Source organism: Diabrotica undecimpunctata, chromosome 3, assembly GCF_040954645.1.
Source record: "Diabrotica undecimpunctata isolate CICGRU chromosome 3, icDiaUnde3, whole genome shotgun sequence".
Lineage (NCBI taxonomy): Eukaryota > Metazoa > Arthropoda > Insecta > Coleoptera > Chrysomelidae > Diabrotica > Diabrotica undecimpunctata.
Genome location: NC_092805.1, coordinates 14,340,829 through 14,358,328, shown reverse-complemented (window position 1 = coordinate 14,358,328; position 17,500 = coordinate 14,340,829). Strand labels below are relative to the sequence as shown.

Below are 17,500 nucleotides of genomic sequence, written 5' to 3'. Positions count from 1 at the left end.
ACGAATCGTTCTGATTGCCTGGGGTATTTTAGTTCTGAACCTCGACATTTCATTGAGGGTTTTTTGGCAATTAAAACACCACGTCTGCTAAGACGGGTTGGTGAGTTTCGATTCAGGCGCCCACTCTAAGTCAGATGCTGATTGCAGCAGACCACTCTGGATCAGACGCAGATGTTTAAAATACTGGTTGGTCGACAATGTAAAAGAACATCCCTTTTATCTTCATTTTTCCAATGCCTAAATGGAGTTTCTAATATATTACACACCAAGTCATTAATTTAGCCACGATTTAATATAGTCTTCTGCAGGTCATCATGCAGGGCAGAGTCGATGGCAAAAAGGGAATAGGTAGAAAGAGGAAATCATGGCTGCGAAATATTTGATACTGGACAAACATGACTGTAGACGATTTATTCCACGTTGCAAAAGACAGAGAAATTTTTAGAAATGTGGTCGCCAACCTCTGGTAATGGAGACGGCATAGGAAGAAGAAGTCATTAACTGGATTCATGTCTCTCTAAAATTATTTTTGTCCAAACGAAATCCACGAGAACACTTTATATCCGAAATCCGAAACTAACCACAGATAAATGTATTAATAAAGTGCACTAAACAAATCAAATTAATACTGTGACTAAACTAAACTAATAAATACTATACTATACACTATACTATATAAAAATGTCTATATAATGGACTAAATTTCAAAATATTGTCGCTTAGAGAAATTTCCGAAAAATAGGAATACCAAGTACACATCCAACAGTGGGTGAAGACGAATAATATATTTTTAAGCGGGACTGCACGCACCAGTTTTCTCAGCTATCACCAAGGATAGGCTGACGTCACGTTGCCATGGCAACCGTGAACGCTGATGCAGATGGATGTTGCATTTCAAAAATTATATTCACCTCTTCCTGAATCCTATTATACACGGCTAGTGACACAGGTCAGGACTTGACCGTCAAGTACGTACCGCTAATAAAGCTAGTTGTCTTTTTTAATTTTTAGATTAATTAAAAGAGAATAAATAATTGATTTCAGAATTTAGATATAATAATGTTGTTTTCATTTTTTATTTATTTGTCTCAATTTAATTATATTTTTTTGGTGAACCTCACCTTCACCTACTTCACCTGGCCGGCCGCCGCTGGCAGGGACGATGTTCAAAATGTCCTATAAATAGAGACAGGAAAACTAGATAAGTGTGTGAGGCATGTGAAGTTTTTTGGTGTTTAGAACACTGTGTGACATACTGCGAAAATTGTCCCAACTTTAGGAACTGTTAACTCAATAATTAATCTGTAGAATATGATTCTGTTTTTTTTGATAAGCTAGATACTCCTTCTACTGTAGTTTCTTGTTTTCATACTATTAATTTCGATAGAAATGTATTGATTCTCCGGTTATAATACACTTATTTTTTCTCGAAATAAAAAAAAAATATTATTTCATGTAATTGGCTATATATGTTCTATAGTAAACTATTATTAGCAAAGGTTCTTCTGGAATTTATTACCGTAATGTATCCTGAAGCTTTAGTATTACATATTATTATGAGAATCTACGAGATATAGGAATGAGTATATTTTCAACTTGGAGTTTGTCACACTCCACGTGTCAAACAGCGTTAAAAAATTTCCTCTGTCGGATGCAGGGTTAAAGATACTAATAGATATATCAAAGTAAACGTCATTAGATAACTAAAAAATGCCAAAAATATGCACTTACCTTCGTCGTTGACGTCTTATTTTTGTATCCCTTGTACTCTTACTTTCCGAAAATCCCAGTTTGTTAGTCTTTTTGACACTACATATTTGGCTATTCTAAATGTCTTTCTTCCGTCATTAAAAAAGCTTCGTATATAACATACTCTTCTTTGAAGCTTTATGCTCATTTTACTTTTAATTAGGCCATGGTATTGCTCCAGTTTAGAGAAACAAGGAATAAACAAAAAATAAACGAAGTGTTTCTGTGTAATAATGTCAAATTCTAATAATATACAATATATTTATTCATCGGTACTAAAAACTACTTTACAAAATTTTGAAATCTTAGTAAAAATATAAAACAGGAGCTATAATTACACAATACACAACAAAAAATAAAACATTATGAGACATACGTAATTTATCAATCATGTACACAAGGAACCTGCCAAAACAAAATAAATAAAAAACAAATCACACTAAAAAATGGTCCTATATTAAAAGTGTCACCACAAAAATGTAAATATCTATTTTCCAGAGTACGAGTGGACAGTACTGTATTCACAAGACTCAAATCATGCCGTTTCATTTACTATTAAATCCGTCCACGTGATTAGTGGCAAATTATGACGTCATAGAACTACAGTACAGTGATCGAAAATTAACTTATTAATCCATAATTTACACGAAAATTCATAAGCACTCTTAAAGCAAACCAATATTTTATTTATATTAACCGATACAATTCTTACTTTTGTAAATATATAATAAATTTATAGAAAATCTTCTATAGATAAATTCTAAGAATAAAATTTAAATCAATTAATGAAATTTAAGTAATATAATTTTTTCGAAAAGTAAATATTCTACATTTTTGAGACACACTTTATTATATCGCAGAAACTTTTATAAAAACAAAGCTACAGTTTGCTACATTCAAAGTACGACTTACTCTTTGTACAAAGCACAAAGAATTGGGGATTTTATGTGTAAATAAAGTTTACTTTTCTATTTATACGTATTTGTATTGTATAATGTATTTCGGAAGAACTGAATTTAAGGTAAAATTTTACTAAGACCAGCAACACTTGACGCATATTTGACATTTGACAGTCGACAAGTCTTATTAATTCTAATGTCTTATATTTTGACTTTACGTTGAGTGGTATATATGGAATTTGCAATGCCAATTTAGCAAAATTAATAAAACTGTTAGAAACTTCTTAATTGTTTTATTCTTTGTATGGGACTGAACGGAGCAATATGATTACAGTGGAATCCCGAAAATTCGAACTAATTAAGGCTGAACTCTATTCGAAACACTGAAATTTTCAGATTATTTGAAATCGGAAGAAGTTATGAATCCTCGCTCAGGTACTATGCCTCTTCAAGATATGGGTTCTCTTATCATTGGGTCCGGAAACTAGATGTGTTTGCATGGACAACAAACGATTCCTTCCAAAATGGTTGGACTTTATTGTTGTAAGCGTGGAGGATAGCTGTGGCTGTGTCCTCACCTAGGATCAGGTATCGTTGTGCAATGAGATTGGGAAACCACAGAAAATCAATCTCCCCTGTCCTTTGTGGATTGACTAGCGGCTTTTAAGTAGTATATCGAGGGCATTCAATTTTCATTATTTTATTTCATTCAAGACGATAATGAACCACCAACAACAGAGGTGCCGACAAAGGAAGAAATAAATATTGAGGAAATTACTATTTAAATGGGAATAAGCCACAATTAAAGGTTAAAGTACGTTTATTGACGTTTCAATTTCCGAAGTGGAAATGGTTGCTACTTTAAACTATTTATAAATTCAATTATTTTTTTGTTAAGAAAATGTTTTCAAAATTATTAAAATTTCAGGGAGGAATTTATTAGATAAGGGCATTTTAATATTAATTCTTTTTGACATGTATTTGCAGCAATTTTTATTAACGAAACTAATTTTATTTGGTGAGTTAACAAAAAATGTTTTTCTTTATAGTTCAACTTTGTAAGATATTTTGTCTTTTTTAGCAGCTCTTGATAAGAATTGTAAACACAATTGAAAGCTCGAGATATTAAATAGTTAACCAATAGCCCCTTTTATTGACTCCAACCCATCAAAAACATTTATATATATATATATATATATATATATATATATATATATATATATATATATATATATTATTTATTTTAACTATGTATGTGGTCTAAAAGTCCCTTTGTGTTGCTAAAATATAGCTTATATTCAGTTTCCTCTATTCAACATAAAAAATTTGTGAATTACAATAAATTCGCATATAAACTCACCAACTATAAACAAAGGATCTTTACATGGTTTCCATGTCTAAAACTATACAGATTCGGTAATGTTTAACGAGTGTATTAAAATTAATTCTAAGAAACAAAAAAGATACAATTATATTTTGTCTTGTTTGATAAAGAGTGAAAAAACAATATTTCTCCCTTTTCCCTAATCTGCACTGTTAAGTGACGTGCTATTCTCAATCTAAGGGAAGAGAGTAAGTGCCGTATATTAATTTTAGTATTTTACTTGCTTCTTTTTGGCAACCTTGTGTTGTTGGTTAAAGAAACTTCGTTTTATTTTCCGTCTCTAAATAACTCCAAAAACGGACAATAATTCGGACGAAGTGATATATAAGATAGATGGACAACAGTGATAGTAAAGAAACAAAATAAATTATATAATTGGTGAATTCCATTAGTAAAAAATTAAAAATTGAGGTTGATACACATAAAATCGACAGCTAACATTGCCTTCCAACAGACCGAAACTGCGTCAAACCTGACTGCGACGTTGCCTATGTGTACAGAAAGTCGGATACAATAGAATAGATTGAAACAAAAATAAATTTACCTGCTCATTAATTTAAATGCATATATTGAAATTATTGAAAAGACAGGAGTGATTTCTCTGACCGTTGAGGTCGAAATAACTCCTGCAGTCCTGTTGCTCGCAAAAGATGGAAGCAGACGGCGAAGGGAATACGCCAGTTTTTATAAAAGAGAAAGGAAGGGATTCTATATATCCTTTTACGAAGAGTAAGAAAACAACAAGATTCTCTGCTAGCCGAAAGAGAAAAGAAGAATCTGATAGTGACGTAGGTAATGCACACTTACTAAGAGAAATTTATAATGAGCTAAGAGAAATGAGAAGAGAAAATAGAGAATATAAAGAAGAGGTAATAAAATTAAAAAATTCAGAGTTGAAAATAAAAGAGGAATAAAAATCAACATCTAAATGAGGTATAAATAAGGAGACTAGAAAGGCTCGAAAACGAATAGAAAAGAAACAATATTTTAGTAACTGGATTAAATATTGATATAGATGGCGAGAAAATAAAAGAAGATATGACAAATTTTAGGGAAGTAAATGTAGAAAGATCAATAAAAATAGGGCAGAAAATTTGTTTGCTACAAATAAGAACGTGGAAAAAGATAGAACTATACAAAACGTTGGCAACAGGAACCACAAGAGGGGAAATATACATTGCAGGGGATTTTAACGTAGGGTCGGAATAAAAATTCTACTAGGCATATAGGAACATATGGAGAAATGACCAGAAATAACAATTATAATGTCAAGATCGTGTTAGAAACAATAAAACACGTGTTAATAATAACAAGATCGCTAGATAAAGAAGAGACGATAAAAGCGTATAAGCTAAGAAATAAAGAAAAGGCAAAAATATTTGACAAAAAAGTAAACGAAAAACTTAGAACAATAAAAAAACAGAAAACAATAATGATATAATAACCTATGGAACACCTATAGGACCTACACTATTGGACGCAGCTAGGGAAGTATGTGGAACAAGTAAAAAAAACACAACAAAGAAACAGACAGCGTGATGATCCGAAGAAATAAAAAAGCAAGTAAAACTGAAGAAAAAACATGGAAACAATATCTGAAAGATAAAAAAAGATAAAAATATTAGTAACAGTAGCAGACTCCACACACAGTGAACACAGTGAAGACCCAACTAGAGAAGAAGTGTCAAATGCGATCCTAAAACTCAAAGACAATAAAGCCCCAGGAATCGATGAAATCTGTTCGGAAATGTATAAAATGTATAAAAAAGGTGGTGATCAACTTTTTGCAGCAATCCATAAACTAATCCATAACTAAAGGGAATAATATGTCCCTTGCATAAAAAGGGTGATCAACTGGAGTGTAAGAACTATAGAGGCATTATTCTGTTAGCATCTGCGTACAAAATCTTCGGCAAAGTATTGTTTGAAAGACTTTTACAAAAGATATTGTTGGTCAATATCAATGCGGATTTATTGCTGGAAAGTCTAAGATTCTAGAAAAGTCACTAGAATATAACATAGATACACACCATTTCTTCGTCAACTTCAAAGCAGCCTATGACAGTGTGAAAAGAACTGCATTATATAACGCAATGATAGACTTTGGGATCCCACCTAAGTTAGTTAAGTTGACCCAACTAACAATGCAAAACATAAGCTCATGAGTTCGAATTGAAGGAGAAAACTCTACGTTCTTTAACATTAATAATGGTCTAAAATAGGGGGACGCGCTGGCGTGTCTCCTCTTTAATATTGCCTTGGAAAAAGCAATCAGACAATTAAATATTAGAATGAATGAAACTATTTTTAATAGATCGACGCAAATTTTCGCATTCGCTGACGATATAGTTATAGTGGGTATAGTTATCGTATGAGAGACATGGTGCAGTGTTTTATAAGGCTTACAAGGCAAATTAACAACCATACCTTTGAGCAAGTCAAAGAATTCACATATCTTGGATCACTAGTAAACGCAACAAACACGACAAGCGACGAAATAAAAAGACGCATAGCAACAGGAAACAGAAACATCACGATCCCCAGAAACATTTAAAAAATAAAAATATAAAACGTGCAGTAAAGTTCAATATATACAAGACCTTAATAAGACCGGTTTTGATATATGGCGCTGAAACGTGGACCTTATCTAAACATGATGAAAGACTTCTTGGTAATTTTGGGAGAAAAATTCTTAGAAAGATTTTTGGAACATACTTTGTGATTGTGTTCGGAGTTTGGTAAGTTATTTAAATAGCGATGATCATTTCTTGTTCTGTAATATAATAGCTATTTCAATTTGGTTATTTATGGCAAAAAAATTTAAATATGATCAATTCTGATAGATTTGTCATCAGTAATTAATGTAGATTTGATCTTCACACACTTTAATTTACAGTTGGAAGTTTATTACGCGAATATACATTAAATATCTATGATATACACATGCTATATATAGTTTTAACAGGACGACTTTACAAAAAATACAAAAATTTAACGTCGCTAATTATTACTTTCATTATAAACAGTGACGTTACTATTGAGATGTACTGGACAGATTTTTTTACAAAATTGGCCTAAATGTGAAAATAGACAAATGCAAATTCAAATTATAATAAATACGTCATAATTTCAGGTACTCGGAGATTAAGTGATGCCTTTCTAATAGTACTAATTCCATCTACACATTTGTGGTGTTGTTAAAATTCAGTTTATTCACTTTTAATTGCTAAACGACGCTAATTTTACACCAACAGGTACCTAATTAGACGAAGTAACGCCGATTAGCGTTTAACGCATCTGCAATAGAGAGTAAAGTAGAAGGTGAGATACAATAATACCATACTCAATAAGTCATGGATTTAACATTATAGATGACGCAATTACTAGCAAATCTATGCTTTAGAAATATCACTTGTCAAGATTTGAGCTCCAGCGCTATACAAGTTACTGCGATATTAATGACGCTACTTTTGCAATTTTTAAAACAAAGCATCGCTTTCTGCTGAAAAATATAGTGCTCAATCAAAGCAATTACTTGTCCAATGTTAAGCACATGGCACATTATCGTGGAAAGGAATGCAGTGAATCTGAAATATTTAAAAGCTTATTAATTAAACAGAGTAATTAATACCACATTCTAAATTCCTACGACCTACAAGACTCACATCATTTGCTTTTAAAATTATTGAAAAAATATGTGGATAACTATATTATCAGCCTTTGCACTACTGCAAGCATGTGTACCAAACAGGAAAGTCCACAGAAATCTCATTTGTGCAATTATTGAATGAAATATAGGATGCTTTGAGCAAAAAAGAAAGAATGATGTGTGCATGTCTATATATAGAAGAGTAATTTGATGAAATTCCAAATGAAACAGTCATGGGGTAAATACTGATAAGGACACGCCGATCACATTGGCATAATTTCGAAAACAATTTCTGAAATAATTAAAAAAGGACAGAACTATATAACTCAACCTTAAAACCATCACACTAGATGAGAACACAAGCGTGAAAAAGAGATGATCTCACGAGCACCTCGTGAATAACTTAGTAGGTGCGCTCAGTTAAATTTAGTTACACTCCTATGAATTTCAGGATATATGAGAATGAAGAGAAAAAAATTTTTCGATGAATTATTAACAAAAAAAAAGGTAGAAAAACACCTTTTGCGGAATTAGGAATAATTTAATGCTGGAAGAAATCAAATAAAATCTGACAATCAAAATACTTTTAGGAAACTTTTTCCATAGAAGATTGCACTAATTAAAACAAAACTTAGTTATTATCATGTAGAGCGACAATTTTGTGTTATTCTTAGTTGACTTTACAGTTTTTTTCCAATTGACTATGTCTTTCATCGATCTGTAGTCAAATGTGATGTTCATTTTTTTGGGATCTGATCGGATCTTGTCTCTTCCCCCAAAACCGGTTTTAGAAGTTTTTCGTTATATAGTCTAACTGGAGTTAGATGTGGCATTATATAGATTCTGTTAGAGAATGAAACCGTGTGAGAAGAAGGAAGACAATAGATCTTGTAGGCCATTGTTGACTTTTCTCCTAAAATTAGCAACAGTGATATTAAGCACACTACCGCGAATCGGAATAACGTGGAATAAATCGGAGGGGAATATTATCACCATGGATTATCAACTGAATGAATTTTTTCGTAGTTCTGCAGCCACCTCAACTGTTCCGTGCACGCACAATGCATGTTCAAGTTTCATTTTCATGCAATTTAAGCTGGAAAAAACATCCAATTGTGTTATTTCGCAGAAAGCCATCCAACATCTACTTTTCTTTACTTTCAATAATAAATTATTCATATACCAACACAATTTTCCGCGGAATTCCGAGCTAATATGCGGAATTCCGCGCTAATATGCGGAACTTCAGAATTTTCCGATTTTATTCCGATCCATTCCGCTCCGCGATAATCCGCGATTTACTCGGGCTCTGCTCCACTGGAAATAATGGTGAAGATGTGGTAGGCTGTCGTTATACAGACACGAATGATGCTGCACGTTCTTGCCGCACAAATTCTGCAGTTGTTTCGGGAAATATGAAAAAAAAGGTCAAAATCGTTTTAATTGATCTTATATTGACGTTGCCTGTGAAAGAAGAAATAAAAGCATCGGAAGGAAGTGTATTTAATATTGTGTTCGAACATTTGTCAATGACAATGTTTTGTTTTTTAAAGTAGGTGCCGTGTTTGATTGCAGAAATGCGTTGTTAAGAAACAACGCATTGACAATACCAAGCGTTGTTGAAAACTGTTTCAGATGAATCAGCAGGAGTTTTTGCGTCGATATATTACAATAAATGAAACATAGATCCATTACTTTACTACGAAGTAAAATCAGTAGTCAGCTTTGTGAGTAGCAGCAAGTGAAAGCAGACGCAAGACGCAAACATCAGCTGGCAAGGTTCGGGCTTATCGATTACATTGAGGAAGAAAGAAATTAGGGAAAATGGCAAAAAAGTAGTAATTTATCAAGATAATGTACTGTGCCGCAGGTAGATAGCAACAATTACAAAAATGCATGAATAATACTTCGAATTGATTTCGTACTCACCCTATTCTTCAAATCTACCCCTCCCCAGCGACTACAGGCTGTTTGCATGCTCCAGGAAAAGATAGTCGAATCAAATGAAGTTTATTACGTAAACTGAATTGTATTTTGAGGTTATCTAAGTGTTACAGAATCGTTAGAATCAGTTTAGACCTTAGAAAGAGACATTTTGATTAATTCGAACCTAAAGTTCCACTGTCTCAACTATATAGAGAGAATAAGACAGGCAGATATAAGACCGTCGTTATCACTACGATAAATATCAGTAATTTTTCATTGGAATTTACGCTGTGGCTTAACGGCTATTTTAACTTTGGTAGAACACAAATTACTTATTATTAGACCAAATTAGACAGCCTCTTATAGATACAACTGGAATTTTAACAATCTCCACAATACAAATCACATCCCAACGACTATAACCTAAGATCTCACACTTTTTACCTTTTTTAATTTTTAACAACGTATTAATTGCTTTATATATTTTATATAAAAAACTACTTAAACAACTTAAGATATTTGGTAAATATAACATCATTACAAAGTTTTTAAGTTGATAAAATCTTTTTGAAACAGGGTTTGTATACTTTTTATAATAAGAATTGAAATGGTTCTGAAAGTGGCATGTCAGAAGATAACTATTATGTTTATATAGGATTAAGCCACAATAGATTGTAATAAACATTACATTTAATAATTTTTATTTGACATTTCGATTTCCACTTTGGCAATCGTTTTAAAAAAAGATTATTTTAAAAAAATAGTAAGGTGGTATTATAACCAAAAGTTGTTAGCGGTTATGTATTTCAATCTGACAGGTGACTTACTTTGGCCTCGATCTTGTAACAAATAGCCATGCTTTTTGTTGAAAAATTCTGAAGGTGGTGCTTGTGCAATCAGGATGATATGAGTCGCTCAGAAGCAGAGTGGCCCAACTGATTTTTTTTGTATAATTCAGATAGGTAGTACAATAGGTGACATTTTATCATATCTTTCCTTTCAAAGTAGCTCAACTAAAATTTCACTGTAAACCACGAGATGGCGCGAGTTGCAGTTGGGCCAGTGTGTAGTATGATATTTTAGACATTCTCACTCTTGTCTTGTGTGTTTGTATCACTCTTGTTTAGCGTTAATTAGTTTTTTACAGTACTATCAGCCTTTTATACGGTTTATGTTTGTGCAATCTTGTGTAACGATGAGTAAAAGTGGAAAAACTTCAACCAAAAAAACAGATAAGACATTTTGTTGTATTTCCTCGTTATCTTCGAAATCTTCTATTTAAAAAAATGCAAACTATAAATAAGAGGCAAGTTGGTCTTTCAGATTTTGATACATATTTATATTTTTGTATACTTTTTTTCATTTAATTCAACTCAAAAACTGTGAATGAGGCTATGTGTAAGGTCAGCTAATCATTTTTTCTACAAATATCGTTGCATGTCATCAATTCCATCATCGAACTACTAACTAGTTAAAATTTGCTGAAAGTAACCCTTTAAGTGCATAATTGAAATTATTTAGATAATATTAGACAAGTGCTTCTGTTTTGGAACGAAATGCTCTCGACTTTTTTAAGTGACAGATAAATTGTAAATATAAAGCTTATCGACTGTTGACGACAATGGATTGAAATAAGTTATATGAAGCAGTATGTACGTAGAAAATATGTGTATATTTTCACTCTAATCATGTAGCATTTGTAAATTCCTTGGTATATATTGAAACCCCCTCGTATATGTATTTTCAATCCTTTTTGCGTCGTAGAATTGATGTAAACCATTTTAGAGTTTATTTATATACCACGGACGCGTATTTTCTTTGATCAAAAGCCGCTCGATATTGCTTTTCAAATAAACATCCATTTAGATCGCTGAGAAGTTTTTGCCGCAAAGATAATTGCAACACTCTCGCTAAGGTCGTTGTCATGAGCGGTCGATTTTAGCGATTGTCCAAATTTCACGTCGAATTTGTAATATCTTCGTCCTTCGTCCTTTTTTTAATGGGAAAATGTGTAGCAGTGTAAAGTTAATAGAAGCAGTTCAATATGTAGTTGCAGTCTAAGTGAAATTTTGAAGATAACTACATGTTGCCATCGTGTTCAGTTCTGCCTATTCCAGTCTTTTAAGGAGACGAGTTATCCAAGTTTTGTGTTCCAGTGCTAGCTTCCACCCTCATTTTCTTATCCTTGGTCGTTGTCCCAGTCTATAGATACAATTTTTTGCGTGACAGTGAAGGTCCAGTTTCCAATCTCAGAAAATATGTTAAGTAAAGAAGTTTAGTGAAATCAAGGTAACTTTTTTTGTTTTTAAACTTTCAAAGTAACGATAGACATTTTTTTCTAATAATAATTGCTTTCATAAGGATTTGTAAAGAATTTGTAATAAATAAAAATATGTCTTAGGGCGTGGTTAGCTGTCATTTTAATTGTTCTGTTTTAAAAGTTTATGTTGACATATGACAGCTAGCTTTATTATTTTTGACATTAGTTTATTTGTTTTTAAAGGTTAACCTCTATACATGGTTTCTGGTAAACAGAGTTTGTAAACGGATAGGACAAAATAAGTGTTTCTTTGTTATTTTGGTATTTATCTCTGTAACTATCTATATAGTAATTTATGCCATTTATATTTGTAACTGTTTGTGATGAGACAACAATAAATGTTTGATTTATTTCTCTAAACCATTTTTTTATTTATTTAAAAAAAAGTTTATAACCCCCTTCTTGAGTTTCATTTAAAAAGACATATTTTGAATTTCTTTCAATAGTTACAACTAGTTGTTGTAATCGTTATAATTTGTCACCTCGAAGCGGCGACCTCATTTTAAATAGCTAGAAGTCCTTCCTGTTGTTTTTTTTTTGTCCATTTGTTCCAAGAGATCCATGTAAGCACCCCTTTGTTTCATTTTTGTAGTTGCCCGACTCCAATCCCCTTGCCATTCACTTATCCACGACCAAGCTACTCCAAACAAACCCTGAGTGCCGTTCGCATAAGTTTCGACTTATTTTGGTTGCCCTATCTCTGCCCCAATAGTTTCTGTACCCAATTTTCAACCCCCCATAATAATACCCTATGTGGTAGGCAAAATATTTCGTTACAATCAATAGATCACTCCACCGACTAGTGTATAGCAATATCGATTTTCCTCAAAGTAGGATGGATTTGAATACGGTTTTGGGCACTCGATTTGTAATATCTACAAACGTTGTAACCGTATGTGATTATGAAGAAATAAAAAACTGCATTTGGGCATTAAAAAATGAATTTTAAAATTGCAGTTAAACTTAAAATTTATAATGCGATGAATATTTTAATATAACTCGAGGAAAAAAATATGATTTATATTAATATTAATTTTTTATTTTCAAACAAAAATTGAAATTGAAACGACGGTAATGCCACCCGTTTCGGGCACCAGGTACTCCGAAGACCCTAGCTGTTGTTATAATCATGTTCAGCATCCTTGGAAACTCCCTCAGTAACGAGTTTTGTCTAATTATATATTGAATTTTTACAAAACTTCGGAGAAAGGCGTTGATAACACCCTTAACAGGAACCAGGTAATCCATAGGCTCCTCCAGATCTGACCAACGTCGATATAGCACAAAGAATATTTCAATGTCCTCTAAGATCCCAGCAGAGCTGCCAATGGTAATTCCTCCACTCTTCTAGCCTTTTGTCAGAAATTGAATATAGGCGTTAAAAACAATTTTTTGTATATTTATATTCTATTTTTTTCATACATACGAAATTTTTTAACACTTTATACTTATTATGGCGGTTTCACCATTATGTTATATCGTAACATAATTTTTGTCCCAGAAACTATTATAACCATCTCAAAGTATAAGTCTCTATCTTTTAAATGACGTTGGATTTACTAAGATATCTTGAGATATTGCATTTTAAAATTTCTTAGTTTTAAAAAACCTACAAACCATATGATTATAATCAAAATTTGACCAATACTCGGACCCGGAGATCAGAATATACTTTATAGAAGGATTTTTGTGCGATGGATACGAATTTGAGCTCCAAATTGGATCTGGTTTCTGAGATATCCTAACCTAAAAGTGCAAAGTGTCCTTTTGTCCTTTTATTCAATCGCATTTATGATACAGCTAAAATACCCCAAGATTGGCTGGAGTCAATATTCATCCCACTACCAAAAAAGCCAAACCCACAACACTGCAATGAGTTCCGTCTGATAAGCCTTAGTCATGCAGTAAAAGTCCTACTAAAAATCGTACATAATCGTATCTATAGAAAGTGCGAAACAATCATCGGAGACGATCAGTTTGGATTCAGAGCCGGCATGGGAACGAGAGAAGCCCTGTTCAGTTTACTAGTTCTCGCCCAAAAATGCTACGACCAACAGAAAGATATATTTATATGCTTTATAAACTTCGAAAAAGCATTTGATAGAGTAAGACACGACCTACTATTAGAACGTTAGCAAGAAGTCGGTTTAGATGGAAAAGACATCAAATTCTTAAAAAAATTGTACTGGAACCAAAACGCCAGAGTTAGGATCGAAGGTTCCACATCCGCAGAAGTAGAAATTAGGAGGGGAGTTAGACAGGGATGTGTTCTGTCGCCTCTGCTGTTTAATCTTTACTCCGAGTTTCTATTTAAAAAAGCATTGGAGGATTCCAAGGATGGAGTCAATGTGAATGGCGTAAATATCAACAGTATCAGATACGCCGATGATACAGTGTTAATTGCGGATTCCGACTTAGGTCTACAACGACTCATCGACAAGACCAAGTCGACCTGTGAGCAATTTGGTATGAAAATAAACATTAAAAAAACCAAAGTGATGTCAATCTGAAAAAACCAAAACGTACCTCAACCTTGCACAATAAATGGGCACATTTTCGAACAGGTCAATAGATTTAAGTACCTGGGATGTTGGATCGATAGCAGCCTAAATCCTGATCTAGAAATAAGATCGAGAATAGAACAGGCCAGAAAATCTTTCGAAAAAATAAAAAAACTGCTTTGTGATTCTCGAATAAAACTCGAAATTCGACTACGTTTATCAAAATGCTACGTCTGGTCGACTCTTCTATATGCAGTTGAAACGTGGACCCTTAAAACATCAACCGTAAATAAATTGGAGGCCTTTGAAATGTGGATCTACCGGAGAATACTCAAAATATCATGGACATCGCATACCTCAAACGAAGAAGTGCTGCATAGAATAGGCAAGGAAAGAGAACTTTTTAACACAGTAAAAGTTAGAAAAACATCATACCTAGGCCACTTACTGAGAAATAATAAGTACCAATATGCCCAACTTATAGTGAAAGGAAAAATCGAGGGAAAGAGAGGCCTAGGAAGAAAAAGACAATCGTAGCTCAGAAACATCCGACAATGGACAGGGCTAAATTTTGAACAGCTAATAAGAACAGCTGAAGATAGAGAAGAGTTTAAAATTGTAGTAGCCAACCTCCATTGAGGAGAGGGCACTTTAAGAAGAAGAAGAAAAGTGCAAAAATAGCGGTTTTTGAGGTTAAGTAGCATCGTAATAAATTTGTTTTCTAAAAAGTGTTTAAAACCAGCTTAAAGTATAGGTGTTAATCTTTTAAATGATGTTGAGTTTACTCAGATAACTTCTTTTCAAACAAAACACCCCGATCAACCCATACAAACTATTCCTATTGTTTTGTAGGCCCTGCCATTAGGAAGCTAATGAAAGATGACAATTTTGAGAAAACTATGACATTTACAGAAAAAGAAGCATTGGTTAGTTTTAAACAAGTTTTCCAGAATTTTATAGGAAATCATTGAGGTGCAGATACAATCAATAGTATCAACAATGCTAATTCTCATTGAAATTATTTCCCAGAAAATAAAGGTGCATTCAGTGAAGAGATGGGAGTACTATTTTTACAAGATGCTTAAAGCAGAAAGAGCGTAATTTTCAAAGTCGTTGGGATGTACGAATGATGGCAGATTACTACTGGTTACTTAACAGAAATGACGATTCACTTAAACATAGACGTAAGACACTCAAACGATCGTTTCAATTAAATATAAATATCTATACCCGCTTGAAAGAGAAAGACATACTTTAAGAAGGTAAAAGAAATAATAAATTAGACTTACTCACAATCAATTTAATTTAACTAATCAGACGACCGGTTTCGCTTTCTACAATATGCAAAGCATCTTCAGGTCACGATACAAAGTTAAATAAATGCTGAAAATAATAAACCCATATTAGGGTGTTGTCTAATAAAGATAAAACAAAGATAGGTGATATAAATTATAAATTACAATAATTATGCCAATATTACATGTCTGTGGTTTTTCAAAATGAATAAAATGTTTAAGCAGACAAGGTAAGACCCACAAATTGGTAAATTAGTCTATTAAACTGTAATGAATTAATAAATAAACAAATAAATAAAACATTACTTACATGCCGCTACTCTATTAATTGATGGTTGAAAGAACATGGTTCAAACTATCTTGTATTGTTGATTGGAGAACTCAAGTCAACTATTGTAATTGTTTAACAGTAAACGGGGAAGTTCTTGAGGAGACAGATTTTATCCAATGAAGTAGAGATAGGTAAATGTAATTGTTTGTTTGATGAAAGTAATGTTCTATACCATTAAGTTCTTTAAAGTTATTTATATTTATTCTGGAGATATATTTATGAAATGTGTGTTATTTATTGAGATTTTTATTTTTGTTTTGGAAGGTGACAGTTGTGAGACAATGAATAAGAATAGATGTACAAATTGTGTGGGTGTGCAATTATATCAGCTTGTAATTATCAAATTTCTTTGATAAAGTTATGTTGCAATATATGGCAAATGGTTGTAAAGTCCAATATATAAAGTTAAAAATTAAAATTGAGACACTTTAAGACACACAGAAAACACTTAAAAAACGGGGGGGACGAAACAGACATTAAATTTAATGTTTGAACCATGTTCTTTCAACCATCAATTAATAGAGTACCGGCATGTAAGTAATGTTTTATTTATTTGTTTATTTATTAATTCATTACAGTTTAATAGACTAATTTACCAATTTGTGGGTCTTACCTTGTCTGCTTAAACATTTTATTCATTTTGAAAAACCACAGACATGTAATATTGGCATAATTACTGTAATTTATATAATTTATATCACCTATCTTTGTTTTATCTTTATTAGACAACACCCTAATATGGGTTTATTATTTTCAGCATTTATTTAACTTTTTATCGTGACCTGAAGATGCTTTGCATATTGTAGAAAGCGAAACCGGTCGTCTGATTAGTTAAATTAAATTGATTGTGAGTAAGTCAAATTTATTATTTCTTTTACCTTTTGAAATGGACTCACACAAGCAACACATTCATGATTTACATACTTTAAGGTGTAATATGCATATTATTTTAGGATAGAAAAAATTAACGGGTCTACATAACCTCAAAAATGGCCACAAACCGCTATTTTTGCACTTTTTAGGTTAGGATATCTCAGAAACCAGAGTCAATTAGGCAATTGGGAGCTCAGATTCGGCGCACCAACAATCTTCGGAAAAGCATACTCTATTTTCTAGATCTGAGGCTTATCGGCCTGTGTTATTTTTGAACGTTTTCTTATTAATTATGCAACAAATAATACACTGCAACCACCTTTCATCGCTTCATTCATCACTTCAACTTTTATATAGATTATGTCTATACTTTTATATAGTGAGCCACTGTCAAATGACATAAATAATTAAGCAGCTGATCAATGACATGTAACGTACATTATAGAAAAATGGTTAAACATAAAAATTTTTTGAGATCTAATTCCAATATTTTCTACCCAGAAGAATATTTCTTCCAGAACTACCTACAGTCATCGTTTTCATTCAATATACCTTTTCTTTAAGCCGATTAAT

General features: G+C 32.4%; 1 protein-coding gene across 1 annotated transcript in view; it reads right to left on the bottom strand.

The window, feature by feature from the left end:
* Window positions 1–1,996: 1,996 nt before the first annotated feature.
* Pcif1 (Phosphorylated CTD-interacting factor 1) overlaps window positions 1,997–17,500 on the bottom strand; it is a 44,295-nt gene continuing 28,791 nt past the window's right edge. Inside the window, exon 10 of the transcript XR_011950285.1 lies at window positions 1,997–7,329. The gene's annotated coding sequence lies outside the window, so the exon portion shown is untranslated. The remainder of the gene's footprint in view (window positions 7,330–17,500) is intronic.